This window comes from Haliotis asinina, chromosome 1, assembly GCF_037392515.1.
Source record: "Haliotis asinina isolate JCU_RB_2024 chromosome 1, JCU_Hal_asi_v2, whole genome shotgun sequence".
Classification (NCBI taxonomy): domain Eukaryota; kingdom Metazoa; phylum Mollusca; class Gastropoda; order Lepetellida; family Haliotidae; genus Haliotis; species Haliotis asinina.
Window position 1 is genome coordinate 42619675 of NC_090280.1, and position 18851 is coordinate 42638525.

Below are 18851 nucleotides of genomic sequence, written 5' to 3' on the forward strand. Positions count from 1 at the left end.
TGTTTAAAGTTGATATTGGTTGACAATTACATTTTGAACACTGAACTGTCGTATAAAGCACTGCATTTACATATATTATCAGTAAAACAGAGATGCCTATCCATGCTTGGAGTGCTACTAACTCGGAGTCAGATTTCTTTGAAAACTAGTATTCTGAATAGACATTTAGACAGTAATACATGTCTCTGGTTCATTAAATTAAAAATGAGTTATTTTCTTTGGATTGTCTGGTCTGGTTAAATTCATTATGGGCTGGTGACTTCAACTTACAAGCCCTGTTGGGGATTTTTGGCTTATTTAATACACTGCAATAAATTAGACTGATGTCTGTTTCAGATAAGAATGTTGTCCTCCAGCAAACTATCGGAGGTTACTAACAGTCCAAGGGGTCTGGCTCACCGACTTGTTTGATACCAGTTTGTAACCCAGTTGTGTCGCTTCATGCTCATGATATCAACCACCAGTTTGTCTGGTCCAAATTCAAATATTGGTCACTATTGCTCAATGCAGTATTAAACAGCAATGTCTGGCTATTAATAGAGGCTAGAATAGCTCTTTACACAGTTGACAGCAACATCACAACAACCACCAGCCTTCACATTAGAGCATACATTTATAAAGACCAGACTGCATGCTATGTTCATCAAAATTCCTGCATTAAGTCCAAAATTTAACATGACAGTGCATATTTTCTTGTGTGGAAAAGTTGCTTTCGGGGAATTCTCCATGAGACTGAACTAAATGAGCTTGGCATTCAAATTGGGAAAAAATCATTTTGTTCAAAAACTGATTTTTCAAAGGCCCTAATTTCCTAAATTCTGAGTCATTTTAAGTCTCTTTCTTTATTGGTCCCATTGTGGAGGATATACAAGTTATGCGTAATGCCATTGGCGGGGCTGTATTACCATGATTTGGGATAATCTTAATGGTAGTTAATAAATGCTCACTGACATACTGCTTGACTTTGAAAATGAGTGACTGAATGAGTGAGTGAAGTTTTACGCCACACTCAGCAATATTCCAGCTACATGACAGTGGTCTGTAAATAATCCAATGATCAACAACATGAACCTTGATCTGCACAATAGGGATACGGCGACGTGTGGTCAGCCAAGTCAGCGAGTCTGACCACCCAATTACGTTAGTCACCACGGATCTTCATGAGCCTTTGAAAATGAGAGCTGAGGCACATAAATCCAGCTTTTCACATGAACTACACTAGTGTGGAAGGTGGTATATATCAAATACTCAGTTAAAATATCAATTAATCTATATAATGTGAAAATATTACTACTAACATCACGATAACAGAAATAACTTGTCAACATATGCATTTTCAAATTGCGATTTCATATCATATAATTTAGTAGACAGTGTGTGTATATTTTGATGAAGCATTTTACAATCATGATTAAAAATTTAGTCAAATGTAGTAAACTTTATTTTGGGTAGAATATATGGAAACTGATCGGCAGCTCACACCAACACTGCCTTATTTACATCATCAGTGTTATGACAAGTTGACGAGTTTTATGGTGCAAAAATGACTGCAGATTAATATCTTTTGATCCCAGCACTAAAATGTCACTGAGGTAATGAAGCTGTGCATTGTTTACTCATCGACAGTGCACGGGTGAAAAGGTAATGTGTCAGTGTAATTGCAATTTCCACGTTATCATATGAGACCATCACACCAGCTAATATTGATTACATTGCACAGAGGGAAATACACTCAAACTGTCAACTGCCTCTTTGAGCAACTAATATAGTTTAAGATTCATTGATGTTTGAGGTGAATTCAGTATCTTGTGCAGAGACTCTGTAATATCTGAAATATTCCATACTAGTTGATAAAGGATTGTTGACCACAAAGTGTCTGTATCCATTTTGTCCACTGAATCCACATTTTGGCAATTCCCTCTGATGACATTAAAGGGAACTATCAACCTCGATATCCCAACTCCTATTTTAGTGAGTGAGTGAGTGAGTGAGTTGAGTTTTATGCTGCTTTTTAGCAATATCACGGCAGAGGATACCACAAAATGGGCTTCACACATTGTACCCATGTGGGGAATCGAACCCGAGTCTTCAGCGTGACGAGCGAACGCTTTAACCATAAGGCTACCCCATCGCCCCCAACTCATATTTTAAATGACAGGGTAAACTCTATTAATTATCTAAGCATGACTAGTTAAAAGCATGACATGACAAGCATTGAAGATCTGGATTCGGATTCACAGAGAGTTGATAACATTATGATCTTTTCTATCACAGGCTTGCAAATGTCGTTGCGATACGAACATTTTGTGGATTGGTGCTCTGGCTTAAAACTGGTCCTCAGCAACCCATGCTAGGATGTGACTAACAAGATACTTTAGTCTGTTTTCATGACCTAATCAATGCATGTCATAACATGTAACAGATCAATGGTCATGACGTCAATCACTGGACAGTCTTGTCTTGACTATTTACATATACTGCCATCATATAACATGAATATTGGTGAGTTGGGTTTAAAACCAGAAAATATATATAAGAAAAAGTAGAAAACAGCTGAAGTGTACTCCACACAGCTTGAATGGTGAGGACAACAGTGTTGGAAGTTCATAGTCACAGTAAGAGACAATGACAAATAGGCTGGAGTGACACTGATTGAGTGAAGTGATCCGAGAGGAAATCTATGTGACCCTTCCAGAGTTCACAGTGAATGAGCAATCATCAATGGCATCAGGGTAGCCATCACGTACAGAAACGTTCATAATCAGCACGATTCACTTCACAACAAATATAGTTGCTGACAAGTAGTTTCAAGGTTAATTATGTATTCGGCAACATATGATCTGTTTTACAAATATTTTCCGTTAAGTGGTGTTTTAAAAAAACTGGTACTAAAATACACACAGGTAGCAAAACTCCAGATGACAGTCACATTAAAAACACAAAGCGGACTCTTGAACTATGACTGACAAATGGTTTACTTATAAAAATGAGACCCTTCTGGTGTGTTGTGTGATTTACGCCACACTCAGCAACATCTCAGCTACATTGAAGCAGGCCTGTAAATAAATGATTGTGGACCAGACAATCCAGTGATCATCAGCATGAGCATCCATCAACGCATTGGGATTCAATGACGTGTCAAACAAGTCAGCAAGTCTGACTACCAGATCCTATTAGTTGCCTCGAGTGAGTGAGTGAGTGAGTGAGTGAGTGAGTGAGTGCTTTATGTTGCTTTTAGCATCATTCCAGCAGTATAATGGAAACGACATGGAAAATGGGCTTCACAAGGGGAATCGAATCCAGGTCTTTAACCACTAAGCCACTGTCCTTGATTTTCAAGGTCCTTTGTTTTCTATTATGCAAACCACATCTTTTGTCCCTCAAACAGATGTCAGAAGACAAACATTTAATCTGAGAAAGATTTCGGGGATGAAAAAGATATAATTTTGAAGAGTTTTAATTTCCTTCAGGATAACTGTGCAGGCCCAGGGATAGAGTCTAGCATTGATGAAGGAGGACTTGACATCATGGTCAAAGGAGCAATGATGAATACAGATTTCAACTTGGTCTCATTTAAACCCTCCTGGTGATGCCGTTAAACTCTATTTTATACTCCTTACTGTTGACGCAGTTTCAAGGTTCAGTTTCAATCAGGGGAACACTCTACATGTTCCCCCATCATCAACGTCCTTGCTCCAGTGACAAACTACATCAAAGCCTGGCATTTGGCGGAAGTGTATATTTAATTGATGGTAATGTCAAATAATGAATTGCTTGGAATGTTAAACAGTTAATCAACAAATTCTCTGAGGTTCTGAAAGCAAAAATAGAATCACTTGACATATGCATAAAAACATACCTACTTCAGGATTCTACCATATATTCATCTTGAAAGTAAGATACACTAAGTACACTACTAAATTAGGTCTGAAGAGAGAAACAGCAATCCAGTGTTAATGTACATCAAACAGCCCATTTTCTTAAAGTGAACTCAACATTCTGCTTGTCAAAAAGTCCAAAAGTGAATCATAGTGCTAAAGTTACCACATGAAGCTGGCTAGCTATTCTTGAAATGTTCACAGCTTTAAGAGCTTCTTGAGCCCATTCCTAACACTTTGGGCACAATCGAAGTTAACAATTTTTAGGGCATTTGTAGAATATGGGCCCTACTCTCAGAGTGCTGTTGTACAAAGCAATCGTAGTACTAAGGTGATCACCACTCTGATATATCTGAGAAAGACAGTTGTAGAGATAAAGTTATCGTAACACTAAAAATAGTCCACTTGATAGCCATTTTTATTGCGCCATTCCAGAATGAATATCTTGTTCAAAGCACTATTATTATTACCCCAGATAACACTAGCTGCCTGTTAGTCACTAGCAGATTAAGAGTCACATGATTTATCCCACCTGGTACCCATTTTCTGCTGGGTGAACAGGGCAAGTTTGATCATACTCACTTGCCTAAGGGTATATGCCACATGTAACACAAGTGCTTCATTGTGGCACAGGACAGAGTACCAACTAGTTTCTGAAATGAACATATTTGACCGAAACACGGCTCATATTAGAAACAAACATAAGATATGTCAAAAAGGATCCCTGGGACTTTCTCCATTTCAGGAACTGTAGAAATGAAGACTTGCCGCTTGATCTGGCATGTTATGTTGTTTAGCTGCAAGGTATACAGCCCAACACAAGATAGACAAAGAATGCAACTTATTCTCTGATGAATCAGTGGTGCAATAGTGCAAGACCTTACATCACATCAGAGAACTGTCAGTAAAACAGAACTTGTTTATGACAGAACATCTTATTTTCCTATTATTCCTTTCATTAATATTTTCATGAAAATCATGTTTCGCCAGCAACAATTGAGCCGTCAATGTCACTTGTCCTAGGGGGCAATGAGTTTTGGGGGCAGTTGTCCAGGGGACACATTTGACAGGAGAGGGGGGGGGTGAGGAGGGAGGATGTGTCTCTGATTCACCAATAGATTCTGACTATATGACCACTCAAACAATGGGTCATCATGGTAATACACAGTCACTGATTCACCAATAGATCTGACTGTCTTACCGCTCAAACAATGGGTCATCACGGTCTATACACAGTCACTGATTCACCAATAGATCTGACTGTCTTACCGCTCAAACAATGGGTCATCACCGTCTATACACAGTCACTGATTCACCAATAGATCTGACTGTCTGACCGCTCAAACAATGGGTCATCACGGTCTATACACTGTCACTGACGCACCAATATATCTGATTATTTGAATGGATCATCACCGTCTATACACAGTCACTGATTCACCAATAGATCTGACTGTCTGACCACTCAAACAATGGGTCATCACGGTCTAGACACAATCACTGATTCACTGATCAGTCATGCTGGGTTTGGTTCAGCATCACCCATGACATTTAAATCTGTGAGACAAGTGTCGGATCTTTAAGATTGTCTCACAATTGTCTCAAACAGAAGGGATTTGCATATCATTCCAACCATCCACTCCAAAATCACACATTTGTCTGGTGATCTGAGGTCATTTCCATATAAGGTGACCTTTTTGATCAGCTAATCAGGATCAAGGCATCTAAATTATTGGTATTCTTGACTAAAGCATTATCTCTGTCTCGAACAATGCATGATTTCTGTCTCACGGCAATACTGGTAAGTAAATCTAAATGACAAAAAGATTGCAAAACATGCAGCATTGATATTTTCAACTTTTTTTTTTTAGAGCTTTCTTTTGAAGCAGGTTTTGAATCAATGCGGTCAAAGAATTATGCTGTATTGCGAATTGCTTTTAGATGCCCTCAGTTTGAATATGAGATCAAAAAGCTTACTTAGGTCACTTGACATGACCTTCAGTGGAAGTGTCCATGACCTTGACACATATATCAAAGTAAAATATATATATGAATTTGATGACATTCTACCTTTACAACTTTTACCTTTAAGCATATTTCATCTTTGCAGGTAAGAAAGTACTGGTACCATACTCATCTTGGAGCTCTCATCCTGATGATAGCATTTGTTTTGGTCTAATTCTTGCTTGAAAAACATGTACATAGAGATCTATCTAAGTATTTGTAAATATTTTTGTCAGGAATGTGCTACTTCTTTTGGGTGATAGATATTTTTAACTTTCAACAAAATAATATCTTAATTTCAAATTTTCAATATTTTTACAAATTTTCCTCAAAATGTTAAGTAGGATAGTTTGAAAAGACATTTTCTTTCGCTTTTAACAGAGTATTAGGAATACTTTCAGCAACAGAGTTTCAAATAACTTGACTGATTTCATGTTAGCAGACTACCGGAAATGCTACTTTTACTTTTTGTTATATTTTTAAATTTAGATATTTAGATATTAGATATTTTAAAACCTCATTTTCATAAAGTAAGTCTTGAAAATTGTCTGACAAACAGAATATTTAACAGTTTCATAAAAGATGTTATTTGGTCACATGTGAAGAAGATAAATGCAAAGGGAAATTCTTGTTGTCTTACTCCTTGTTTTAAAATGGAGATGGAGGAGAACGTTCCATGTTTGAATTCGAAGAAAAAAATGAACAGAATATCAATACCTCATTGGAATGAAACTCTGTTCCGTTCATGTCAGTCCAGAACAAAAACTAGACCTGACATTTGTTACATGCAATTCCCATTTCCATGACAAATTAGAACTTGAACCATTGTTGCATTGGACAGACAAAATGGAATTTTCCAAAATATTTCAAAACTCTTTGATTAAAATTTCAACATGTGGGTATTCATACGAAAGAAAATTTTCTGCGTCTTTTAACAAATGGTCACAAATGGAGCTTCCTGAAAATTATTTTCAAATTCAAAATGACAAATTCCCAAATTTACCCTTGGAAGATTGAAGGTTGAAACACTCGTCACACTGCCTGACAAATGAAGGCTTTACAGATGAAGATGGCCCATTACAGCATCACATCTCCCCTTTGCTCACTGAGCCAGTTCAAAAATGTTAATCAACAATTCAAAATCAAATATGCAAGCTGTAGCATTATGAATCATTTGTTGGACGTGAGGGAAATTGAGAGTTTTTAAAAAAAATAAATTTGTATCCTGCGTGGAATTTAATATCATTATCAAGATCCTTTCACCGATGTGTCCCCCCTTTAAGAAGCTAAGAAAATATGGCCTCACAATAATAGAAATGTAACAATTGTGATGCAAAAAACTGGCCCTGTGATTAAGGTTCAGTGTAACTGTATCTAAAAATAGTTGCTTATAGATAAAATCATGCATTGATATTATTGTTTATTCATTCATTTCCAGAGAGATGAGCTGTGGGCAATAGTCATATTCTTCTCTAAAAATTACTTGAGTTAGGAAATGAAAGAGCTTCGAAATCAATATTTCAGGTACAAAAAGTAGTCTTTTCAACCAAAATTAATATGCGTCTCATTGGGTGACTAGTTCATTAAACGCATTAAGGTGTGATATAATTTTTATGCAACACTTTCCTAATATAACAACATATGTGACAATATGTTCCACATTAATAAGAAATAACAACTTAATGCATGAGCTATATAACATTTATGCTTTGAATGCATACAATAAAGAATTGGCTATTTGTTCCATGATATGAAATAATATTTATGTTTTTGCATGAGTCATAAGTGTTTATGCATGCTGGATGTTTGATGAAGACTCAGAGCTTATATTTCCCTGAAACGTTACCTTTTTACCAGCAAAGACAACGAGGATGAGCCCATATTGGTCACCTTTAAAGCTATTTAAGTCCCTGGTCAAAGGGAAGTAACTCTTCATTTTTGAACTTTAAGGTTTTGAAGATGTTTAAATGAAGCACTTTCAAATTTAAAATATGTTGGTTGTGAAAAGAGAATAATTTTCTTGAACAACTTCGTGAATACAACTTACAAATTCCAGTGATACACTATTGTGAGCATTTTTTGTCATTCTCTCATGAGAACAGATGAGTATTATTGAGAAGCTGTCACGCCAATAAATATTGACACTCATCAGTCATCAATATGCATCACCATTCTTTGTATAAACATCCAAATTTGGCCCTTATTTTTATTATATGATTGATTGGTCAAAGCCACTATTGCCAGTATGACAAGTCTGCAGCTGATTGTTGAGATGTTGATTGATTGCTTGCAGATTTCTTGGGGGAATTCCCTTCACACGGGGAAGGAAGTCACTATTCAAGACAAAAAAGTATCTATTTCACATTTCCATAATGACAGAATGATGACACTATGAGGTAAGACTTCTGCCTAAAATACATCTCTTTTTTAATTTTGTACTATTACAAGTTATATTTACATGTAGATAAATCATTTGTGAGTATTTTTTAATGATTATCAAATTTTACCATATGTAAACATTTTTTCCTTGTGTACCTGCACATTTCTGTTTTTGATACTTTTCTATTTTGTACACTGTCATGTAACATTACTACGAAATCCATCAAATCCAACAAAACATGCGATTTTGTTACAGAACCCATTTTAAGGGTAATTTTGAAAATGGTTTTCAGAACAAACTTTTCAAGCTTTCCCTGGAAAAGAGTAGACATAAAAAAAGACATTCCTTCTGTAACTTTTTAACTTATAATCATTCAGGTGATCTTATAACAAGACACAGTTTCATTTACTCTATCTCAAAAACATCAGTTCAAGACATTTGTAAACTAATCAAGTTTGAAATGAGATGAAAAGGATCGAAATTTGATGTCATCCTCAAAACTAAACCCAGTGTTCTCTGTGTTCAAACAGATCTTTTTTTACCAAAACAAAACTGAATTTTCATTTTAAAGTGACAATATCTTCCTAATGACTTTGTATTGGCCAATAAAAGTGTGCGAAGGTTGGTTTGAATTGCGACGCCATGACTCCTCATGACATTCATCCATGACTCATACGACGTGCAACGATATCACTTACTCCCAGCCTCGGCAATCTGTTCCGATTCCTGGAAGCCTGTAGAATGTGGTAATTGGCAGTGATGTGTTAATTTTGTCACTTTATTGAATTTACGCTACAAATTGAGACAAATTTACTTCAAAGACCAAACCCAGAGTCTCTGGAACCATTGGTGACAATATTGGTTGTTCAGACTTGGAGCAGAGCAACAGTGCTCTGTAGAATAACATTTGTAAAGTCTTGTTCCCAATGATTGTTAGTTCAAGCAATCAGATTAGAATAATTGAAATTATTCATCATGTTTGGATGCCTTGTCTGGTTTGACTTTTTTCTGGATAGAAGTTAAGATTCCAAGATGGTCATCCATGCAAGAATCCAAGAACTTTTGCCTTCTAATGTTGCTACTGGAAATGTCAGCAATTTATGAGAATAATTTCATGAAATCGTGGATTGTTATTTTCTTGCAGCATGTGCAGTCCTGAGTATTTCTTGTCTTTTTATTTAAATAAAAGGCTAAATATTTTTGTCATTTCATTCTGGGAGAGAATGTGTTAAACATATCTGATTAGAATCACGGGCATAATCAGAAATTAGTTAGTTTTCTTTTCCACGCTCTCTTTCATGGATTAAAGATACAGAATCTGAAATTATACAAAACATAACAGTCAATCATTTTTAGCTTAGCTGACTGACTGAATGTTAACAATAGAGCTGTGGCAATACATCATAGTATTGACAATCGTGACACTTTATCAGACAATAAAATATATCATAATTTTTTTTTTTGCATTGTGATACGTATTGTTGACCTTGAAATTGTTAATTTTTATTAGAGATTGAGAGGTATACTGTCACTTGATATCAAAATATACATTTTTAAATAAAATACCAAAACTTAGCATATTGTGATGAATTTTCTGTATCTGTTAAGTTAACAATGACATACATTACAAACACCTCGTAGCAAGAACAATGCTTCCGTAAGAGAAGGAATGCACATTGATGAAACTCTGAAGACTTCCGATATTGAGCACTTTAATCTCATATGGCACTTATTTTAACTTGAAACATCTCAAACAAATTTATAGGCAACAAAATAAGAAAGAATATCATCTGAACTTTTTTATTTTTGAGTTGACCCACTCAAGTTGATTAGGCAGTGGAAAATCCCAAACCATAAAGATGTGGCCTAACCCTGAGTTTATGGAGATGCTTCATATAATGACTTAGGCAAGACATGATGACACCTTACGCAAGAAATGAATCTGGATTAAACTATGATTCAAGACTTAAATTTTCAGTTTCAATTTTCATTTTTATAATTAAACCCCAAATACCAAAGGACTTCTTGCCAAACCAACAAAAATATCAGTTCAATATTGAATGAACATGGAAAATTTGTCACAGTTGTAAATTAAGAACATTATAAGATAACTGGCTCATTACAATATTAGAATTATGCTGATGAGTGGCAGATGAATTTGGGGATGGTCATTTTCCCAAAACAAAATTGTATTAGTGAAAAGGATACAATAGTCATCAGATACAATGGATATGTATACTATAAAATATGTTACATTTATGATTATATTTTCTCAGTAGAATACAGATTCTTCTACTTTTTGAAGTTGAGGCCCTTCTGGGATTCAAACCCACACTTAAGAGCGAGCACCTAACTGGCAGCACACAAAGTGAGTAATCTAACCCACCTCGCCACCACAGCTTGCACAAACATATCTATATATCTTAACTTATAGTTTTGATCCCTTCCTTGTGGTACCCACATGAAGATCCAGGTCAGAACTGATCGAGAAACCCATGCTTGTCATAAGAGGTGACTAATGGGATCAGATGGTCAGGCTTTCTTACTTGGTTGACATGTCAATGGTTCCCAATTGTGTAGATAGATGCTCATGGTGTTGATCACTGGATTGTCTGATCCAGACTTGAATATATACAGGCCGCCACCATATAGCTGGAATATTGCTATATACAGCAATATACAGCATAAACCTATATTTACTCAGTGACTCCTTCTGGCGCCCTTCAAACTAGTGTAGATGGAAATTGTAGTCCAGCATCAAGGATGATGTCATATCTTATGGTCAAATGTATGACCGTAAACATCCATATCAAATATCTGTTCATTTCTTTTTTTTAAATCTTTTCTTTGAACTAAATACTGTTTAAATCTGTTACCCAATATTCCAGATCACCAATGGGTGTCATCTGCAAGGACAAAACACCTTTTCTACAAATTAAGAAAAAAAGTTTTACTTCAAAGCAATAGCTGCGATGATATTGGCTGGTTTGGATTGCCTTCAATAAACTGTGTTTCTGTTTTTGTTCTCTCTCTCTGCTCAGGAGTGTGTGGAAGAGAAGTCCTTGAACTTTTGCAACTTTTTTCTGCCCCAATGACATTTTTTTAAATTTTCAAAATTAAACTACTAAATCAGGTCTGTTTTATTACACATCCTTAAATGTTCAGTAATGGGTGTAAATGTTTCATTTCCAAATTAAATGAAAGCATTTCAAGTACGGAAATATTAAACATCAATCAAACTTACATTCAGAAGGACTGAGCTGATAAAGAGTTAATCACTTTAAGAGTACAAATGGAACGGAAATGAGAAGCTGCTGTGACTTTAACCCTTTGAGCTTTAACTTGTGGAAATGATGCAATTTTGAAAGCAACTGTACATGATGGACACGCGAGGAACTGAGAGCCAAGAGGTGCCTCTGGCTGGGCTACCATGGAGAATCAGTGAGACAGAGTGTTAATTCATAAATTGGATGGTGTGCATCAAAAGTTGAGCTGCTTCTCTTGTTGATCTAGACACCTCTAAAAACCCTCTCTAACAACAGACATGACACCAAGGTCTGACATGGTACCAAGGTTGGACATGGCAGTAATGTTGGACATGGCACCAAGGTCTGACACGGCAGACATAGCACCAAGGTAAGACATGTCAGACAAGGCACCAAGGTATTAGTGACACAACACATTTGACTGGTGGGCAATATATATATTGAGATGCAGTGATGAGATTATTGATCTGATATATCAAGGAGATGTGTATGTCAAAGAAGATTCTCCACTTAATACTCAACATAAGTGAGACATTAAGGTCGGCGTATATGGTGGTGATGTATATAAAAATCTTGACATGGAACAGTTCATATCGTGGCCACATCTGTCTGGTATTTGTACTAGGTCATCAAATCCATTATTCTTTCATCTGAAGTATCTGTGGCGACAATGATCCTTCAGCCTAAATATATGCATGCCTCAACAAAAGTACTAGAACATCTCCTTCTCAAGGTCATGCAGCTGCCCCACGAGACACCATTAATAATAAGGTCCCTACATTTGATACCAAGCTCATCTGCTGGGGGATACATATTTCTCAGCTTCCATTCATCAGTTGTCATTATGAGCCAAAGATGACCTGGATTTAAAGCAGATGGTTCAATCCAACATGGTCACCACATCTAAGTCACATGTGGACTTTGTGTGTCATAATTTGATGAAGTTCAATCGATGAGAAAAGACACTGGTTTATTTTGACACAGTGAACACATTTGTCTCATGTGCTGGGGATTTTTGTACTGACTCACAGGAATTATTTTGATAAATGGCTGGGATTTGTGACTTTTGTTTGCAGATTGATGATGAGAGGAAGGGTGCTGTGAGGAAGAAAATGCATCATGGCTGTGTCAGCTAGGGAAGATGGAGTTAGCTGGTGAAGACATGGTCACTATCATCAAAGACAGGATCCAATGTATGAAACACTGGTAAGCCTGATGTAGCACTGCCAGATGGAATACTTGAGAACAAATGTCAGATCAAAGCAGGATTGCCATGGCAAAACTCAACAGCACAGTAAAGCATATTTGAACACAACAAAGCATAGTATACCAAAGCATTTCATACTCTGAAACAGACAGGAAACCATAGCAAAAATATGTTAGAAGAAATAGTATAAAATAGCATATCAGAAGACAGAATAGTAAAATTATTTTCAAGAAAGACCTGGTGTATGGCCTATCCACTTAAGAAGGATGTGGTATGCTGTGGTCTGTGTGTTGGAGAAAGGTCTGGTATGTTCTCATAGCAAGACCTGGGTGCTGTTGGTCAAAGCAATCTTAGTGCTAAGGCGACAATAAGTCCCATACCACAACATAGGCTTAAGGTAGTCTTAGTTATAAGGTTGTTTTCTACAACGGCATACTGTTCAGCAGCAGAAAGACCCAGTAATACATACTGACACAAAGTAACTCATGACAACTTCCAATGTCTTATTTCCTTAACAGGCACATTTTGTTACATATTGGGTTAGTTAGTAACTCAGCTATTACATCACATCTCATCTGACAGAAAACTGAAAAATTGCAGGTAATGGAAAAAAGTTCTACAACCATTCAGACTAAATTGAAACAATAACGATCAGAAAACAATCCCGTTTAATGACAGACACTCTGAACAATTCATCTCATTTCAAAGTCAAAGCTGCAATGGAAATTAAGCAGAAATTTCCCTCTGGAATGAAATGCTGTGTTCGAGGGGAAAAATAAATATTATGCTTAAATGGCCTATAGTTATTGCTCACTATGCAGCAGATATGAAATTGATGTTAATCACTCAGACAGAAAAAAAAATCAAAGGGATTCAGCGTGGCAAGGCAATAACACGGAGTCTAGACGACGACTGCAAGACAACTGCCTGTTCCTCAACCTCATCCAGCTTCTAGAAGCAGAAGGCTGATGATAATGGTTTTGTTGATGGCTAATGGGATGGACAGTCCAGGGTAAAGTATTTGAGAAGTTGGGACCAGAAACAGAGATGGTATGTGCAGGGAACTCTGTCATGGTGGCAAGATCAGTTTGTGGAAACTTTTATGTTGTAAGGTGTGGTACTGAGGTGATAGCTGTAGACCAGACAATCCTGTGATCAGCAGCATGAGCATTGATGTACATAACTGGGATACAGTGACATGTGTCAACAAGTCAGCAAGTGTGACCACCTGATCCCAACTGTCACCTCTTATGAAATGAATAGGTCCCTGAAGATCAACAGAACAGGAAATGACATGGTGATATGATGGTAGGGAGGATTTGATGAAAGGGTAGGGTGATGTAAGGACAGAATGGGATGGGAGGGGTTGTGTCATAACACCAACAGATAGGTGGGTGGTATTGAGCCACGGGAAGGACATAGAAAGTTGGGGACTGGTTTGGAGCTGGCTGATGTGTGCTCAGGTTTTGATTCTAGAGACAGTGGGGGATGGGTTGGTGTGTTTGGCACAAAAAGGGTTTGGTTTGAAATATATTCAATTTTACTATAGTAAACAAAGTGTTTTCTTCCTTTTTGTCTCTGCCCAACACAAAGGATGCAAAGTCACAGGAACATTCTTAAAACCACTTTCACCTCTCATTTTCTGATAACCTCATTCATCTTTTCCAGATATCTTTCACAAAAGCACCTTCAACAAATGAACATTTAAACTTTCTTTTCAATTTGTTTCAACTCCAAAAACAAAAGCACAATAATGACATAAATATATAAATATATTGTTTACAGATACTGATGATACACTTCCTTAGCTCTTAATCCCATCTTCAGGTAATGAAAAACCACAAAATCAAATGATGTTTTAATATTATTCACAGTCAGGACAAAAACAAAAAACATGTATAATGAGGTGTTTCAAACATAATATCATACTTATGAAAGAGGAGCTGAGTTTGTCCTAGAGCATATTTTTCCAGTGGCACAATGTTAGGACAATGAGGATTATTCCCACAGGCCTACTGACTAGAGGTTATCACAACATTTGCTAAAAAAAAGCCACAAATGAATCTAGCAAGCATTTCGATCACTCTTTTATCAGGCATAAGCTGAATTGAAAAGTGTCAGTTGTCTTGAAAGAGAATAGATTTAAGAGGATAAAAAGATAGAAACCAAATTCTGACCTGATTACCCATGCTGTGTAAAATAGGCAAAAACTACACGAAATCAGGAAGAAAGTTATTGCTGGATTATATCATGGAGAGCATTACCAGATGTTTAAACACACACGAAGGCTGGGATTGTTAATGAAAATGTCGAAAAGACTGATGATAGGCAACAGAGATCAGTTGACAAAAACATGCATGTATTTATGATATGACAATGTTATTAAACCTAGTTTCTTTTTCTACAATGGAATGTGTGATCTTTTATTGAATAGGTGTGCGTGGTATCTGGGTTTCGGGGAATGAAATTACAACGTTTGTATTTTCCTTTACATCAATGTCTGAGGTGACAGTCCTATTGGAATAGATATTCTTTTTATAGTTGTGATTAAACCTGTATTTTCAGTAGAAATGCTGAATCAGTTTATAGTTTGTTTGGTAAATCAGTTGACAAAACCTGGATTGGGAAAAGTTCACAAAATTGCTTTTTTGTAATATGAAACAAAAGAATTCAGAATATGTTTAAATTCAATTTGAAAAAGTAACCTCACCTTGAAGGAAAGAAGCTCTAATTATCTAAGGAAATGTTATGAAAATTTTGTTTCCTGTAACAAAAACCCCAGGTCTACACCTACACAGTCTAAGTCAACTTAGTCTCAGTGTTGTTCACTACACTCCAGCACTGAGTCTAACAAACCCTAGTAGAAGGTCACGTCAGGTAACCTTTGAGCGACCTATGACCGTCCAATCAAATGAGAGATGGTTAAATAGATTTAACTAATCTGACAACAGCTACTACTTAGAGATCGAAGGGACTTACAAAATATTCAGGTCACTGACACAGATCTCTCCACAAACAAAACTTTGCATGTAACACAGTTATTTGACCTACAGTATATACGCTTTAGGGTTTCTGTTGACATGGTTACCATTAGCTAAAATTTCAACAAGATGACATCCTTGAATACTGCCAAAGACACTATTTTCAGCGACTGTTTACTCACTGTTGACATGGTTGTAACGTGTGCCGTGTGCATCGCCTGAAAGCGAGCATACGCTGAATAGCATTCGGAATCGTTCAGGTACGAACCTTTTCGAGATAAAGAGTTCACAAGATATGTCCTAATGCCCACTTTCGTGATTTGGTAATCTGTGTTCTGATTGGTCAGTCTCAAAGGTTACCTGACGCGACTTCCCATAACGTTTTGTTAGACTCAGTACTGAAGTACTAAAGTTTACTTAGACTGACATCCTATAAATTGTGACAAGTTTGTTGAACTTATCCGGAACCAGTTTATGGTAGAAACACCTTCTGATTATTGATAAATACCTTTACACTTCCCACACACTGAAAATGGAACATTGTCATTCTACTTGCTATTGTCATACACTGAATATAAAGCATTGGCATACAACTTGCTATTGCCATCTAAAGGAGTGTCATACAACTTGCTATTTTCATATACTGGACAAAAACATTATCAAACAACCTGCCATCATTATATATACTGTATATAAAGCATTGTCATACTACTTGCTATTGTCATGCACTGAATATGAAACATCATGCTATTTGGTATTGTGATATACTGTATATAAAGCATTGTCGTACTACTTAACATTGTCATACATTGCATCTAAAGCACTTTAATGCAACTTGCTATTGCCATACATAGCATCTAAAGCACTGTTAGGCTACTTGCTATTGTCATGCACTGCATCTAAAGCACCGCTATACTACTTGCTACTGTCACGCATTGCATCTAAAGCACCGTTATACTACTTGCTATTGTCATGCACTGTATATAAAGAATTGTTCTACAACTTGTCATTGTCATATACAGCATCTAAGCATTGTCATAATACTTGCTATTGTCATATACTGAATGTGAAGCACTGTCATACAACTTGCCATGATCAAACACTTAGTCTAATGCATTGTTGCAGAGCATGGCATTGTGCAAACATCAAATATCAATCTATTTCAACATTACCATATAACATATGATTTGCCATAAATTGGAGTACTCTGTGCAAACTCAAACTCAGTTCTTGATTCTGTGGGGGCAATGGGTAGCCTGTGGTTCAAGAAAGCATTCACTCATCATGCCAAAGACCTGCGATAGATTCCTTACATATGTATAATGTGCAACCCATTTCTGGTGTCGTCTGCCATGATATTCAAACCTGCCATGGTGGTGTCCAACCTCATGAACACCCCTTGGCTCTGCCAATGGGAAACATTAACTTCAATATGGCCTTCAGTCATTTTCATACACGCATCATTATTGACATTGTTGTCTCTCAACCTCATAATGTTGAATCAACAGAGTGATCTATGTGAGCTGCATCAGCTGTGAGTATGATGACACGCCAGGTCAGCCAGCCGTAGAGTGCTTGCTGCATAACAACAGGGACAGGGCTATGTGTATCCTGCTTGATGTACAGGTACAGTCAGATCTATGCTCTTTTTCTATATCAATTACTGATCTACAGTAATAATATCTTGGTGGATTTACAGGACTGAAAAGGGCAGCTGGACAATCATCATCATCATCATCATCATCATCATCATCATCATCATCGTCGTCGTCATCATCATCATCATCGTCACCACCACCACCACCACCATCATCATCATCATCACCATCATCATCGTTGTCATCATCATCATCATCATCATCATCATCATCATCAAATAAGTGAACATGGACAGATCAGTTGATAGTGATTTTCAGTCATTACTAATCTACTCTGCCTTTCATTAGTTTCACATGAAACATTAACAGAATATTTCAGCAAGTGCAGTTGTACTATCTCATGACACTTCACATAATTCCAGGTCATTACATCGTGTGCACTGAAGTGAAAACTTCAGCCATTTAATGACATTTCAGTAAAATAAGTCATCAATAAAATATTCCTTCAAAGAGATGAAGTATCAGTGGCTGTTAAACTACTGATGTTTCAGCTTACATTGGAAGACAAAAATCACACTGACTGTGAAAAAGATTCACACAATATATTTTCATTCTGTTCTTTTTAGAAAACTGCTTAAAATGTGTATAGAGACCCAATCCAGAAAATGTCAGTTTCTTGAGTACCATTTTTGCAGTAATTCAGAAAAATCTACAAACAATTAGGTTCCTGCCATTTCCCAAGAACAAATGACAAATAGAAGTGGAAGCTTTGAACTGAACCAACGCCATTAAAAAGGAGACCGTTTTCCACATGACAGTCATTTGTACAGCAGTTAACAGAAAAATCTTCAAATGATTGCCGATGTGTCTATGAAATGGATGAGACCCCAGTTATCAGACAGGGGCACAGAATTCAACTTTGTAATTGAAACGTTACGCATCAGTTATAGATAAAAGCAATTTTTATATGTCACATGAGGAGTTCTTAAGAAAACAGTATTTCATTCATCATACTTAGAATGGATAAGTGTCAATATTGCTGAGGAAGATGAAAGATTATCAAGTCTGATATTTGAAGAGTTGACTACAGGGGAGTTGTAACACATTTTGAGGTCTCGTCAGGTCCTCAAAGGCTCTTTGGCAGACACACGACTTCCTGAAAAACAGGTTAAAAGAATTTGTCCACTTGGAAGTTTTCTTTATCTTTCTTATAATGTCATTATTTAAAATTCAGTTCCTTATAATGCTAACTCTCAAAATGTTAATTAATGCCAACTCATAGATTTCATGTACGATGACATCTCAAAAGAAGTCAAACTCTTACAATGTCATATTTCATTTCTTACAATTAATGACTGTGCCATCATATACTAGTCTTCACTGGAATTGAAAGTCACTCAGTGACTTTGTTTTTGCTTTTACTTACATGCCATCACTTACTCATGCTGTTTATCACTGTATTGTCTGGTCCAGATTTGATTATTTACAGACCACTGACATGCACTTGGAACATTGCATAAAACTAAACTCACTCACT